Genomic DNA, 2,595 nt, shown 5'->3' on the forward strand with positions numbered 1-2,595 from the left:
TTCCATCCCCAGGGGATATTTGCATGAGGATATACAATTTTTCAGAGAAGGCAATGGCAACCCACTCCAGTACTCTTGCCTGGAAAATCCCATGGACGGAGGAGCCTGGTAGGCTGCAGTCCATGAGGTCGCTAAGAGTCGGACACGACTGACTTCACTTTCACTTTTCACTTTCATGCATTGGAGAAGGAAATGGAACCCACTCCAGTGTTCTTGCCTGGAGAATCCCAGGGACGGAGGAGCCTGGTGGGCTGCTGTCTATGGGGTCGCACACAGTTGGACATGACTGAAGCGACTTAGCAGCAGCAGCGGCATACAATTTTTCTAGCACCAACTGGTGAAAAGATCATCCTTTTTTCACTGGGTTGCCTTGGCCCCTTTGTCAAAAATCAATTGAACATAGGTAAACCTATGGCTGATTCTTGTTGATGTTTGGTAGAAACCAATGCAATACTGTAAAGCAATTATCTTCAATTAAAAATAAATTTTAAAAATGTTACAACTACTTAAAAAAAAAATCAATCGACCATTTATGTTTGGGTCCATTTCTGGACTCTATTCTGTTCCATGGATCTATTTGTCTATCAATGCCAATACTAAATGTTTTGAATACTTTAACTTTGTAATAGAGCTTAAAGTTGAGATTTGGGTTCTCTAAGTTTGCTCCTTGTTGTTTTGGCTATTCTAGATCCTTTCCATTTTCACATGAATTTTAGAATCAGATGGTCAATTTCTGCAAAAAAAAAGCTTGCTGTTATTTTGTATTGAATCTACGGGTCAATTTAGAGAGAACTGACATCTTAACAGCATTGTGTGTTTAGGCCCGTGAATATGCTATATTTGTCTGATTAAGTGTGAGTGATAGTTGCTCAGTCGTGTCTGACTCTTTGTGACCCCATGAACTGTAGCCTACCAGGTTCCTCTGATTATGTAGGTCTTATTTTATTTTTCTCACTAGTGTTTCATAGTTGTTATTGAACGGGTTTTGTACCCCTTTTGTCAGATTTCTCCCTAAGTAGTTTTTTATGCTAATATAAGTAGTATTTTAAATTTTAATTTCCAGTTATTCATTGCTGGTGTATAGAAATACACTCAATTTTTGTATATTGATTTTAGATCCTGCAACCATGCTGAACTCACAGGTCAGCTCTAGTAGGTCTTTTGGGTATTTTCCTACATAAATGATGTTATCTGTGAATAGAGATAGTTTTCTGTGGGGCTACATTTAAGGAGGCTGTGTCCTAATAAACTCCATCCTTAACTGTTGGGGAGACACAGAGGGACAATCCAAGATGAGGATGGTCAAGACTTGAACTTTATCATCAGGACAGCAGATCCATAGAGTGAATGGTCTGACAGGCTAATGTTAAAATGGATCAATCTTCCATTAAGATTAATCTCAGCACAGATCACTTGATTATCTATACTCTCCATGGTTAAGAGCCCAGATATGGGCTGAGTAAAGGCAAAAATATCCAGCCCCAGATTCAAGGTGTCCAAAACCCTCTTCCACAAAGCACCACCATCTTTCACTCTGATCTCCGCATAGCCCCCTTCCTGGTCTCTGGGCCTTCCATCTTGCCCCCTCCAATTCCATCTCCACTGAGCCAGATTGTGTAAAAATGTAAATGCTACTATCCTAGGCCCTGCTCTTAAAATAAAAGCCCAAACTCCTCACCCAGGTCTGAGAAGCCCTCCTTGCACTATTTCCTCCTCCCTTATCCCTCCAGCCAAGCTCATTGCAAACCTTCTCTGCCGGAAGCACTCTCTCCATGCACCTCACCTGCTCCTTGTCACGTCTTCAGACGCCCCTCCTGACCCTTCCAACAGACGCTCGCTATGTTTTTCCTGCCTCGCACTCACCACATTTGTCCTTTAATTTCATACTGAAGCAGTGCAGAGAGGGCTGGGACACTGCTGTTTTGTTTACCCAGCCTCTTAACAATGCCTGATAAGTCCTAGGCACTCAGTCAACGGTTTGAATGATTCCCGGAGTTCTCTTGAGCTACATACACACTCATTCATTCACTTTCAGTCTTTGTGAAAAACTTTGCAATATATTGGGGGTGTTTCTTTCCCTGGGACGGGAAGATCCCCTGGAGAAGGGAATGGTGACCCACTCCAGTATTCTTGCCTGGAGAATCCCATGGACAGAGGAGCCATGGGGTCACAAAGAGTCGGACATGACTGAGTGACTAACACTTTCTCTTCTCTTAGAAAGGTGGTTTAAAACCATGGCTGTGTGTTAAAATCTCCTCCAGGTGATTCTAAAAAATCCTAATGCCTGAACCTCACTCCAGACTATTCAAATCCAAGTCTGTGGGGGTAGGATGCAGGTATTTATAACTTTTTAGAGCTCTGCTGGTGACTCTGATGTGCATCCAGAGTTAGAACCACTAGTGTAGAAGAAAAAAGCTGTTTTCATTCAACCAGCTGAAAAAACCATGGATGGGTTCATCCCAGAAGGGCCAACAGGTAAGGTACATAAGGACCCTCACATAGGCCGGCTATGCTGAACTCAGCCTCCTGCGAGAGTAGCTCCTATGCTTTGTCGTTTCCAACAGAGCAGCAAGAAAAAAAGAAACCAGACCAGAG

This window comes from Bubalus bubalis, chromosome 12, assembly GCF_019923935.1.
Source record: "Bubalus bubalis isolate 160015118507 breed Murrah chromosome 12, NDDB_SH_1, whole genome shotgun sequence".
Classification (NCBI taxonomy): domain Eukaryota; kingdom Metazoa; phylum Chordata; class Mammalia; order Artiodactyla; family Bovidae; genus Bubalus; species Bubalus bubalis.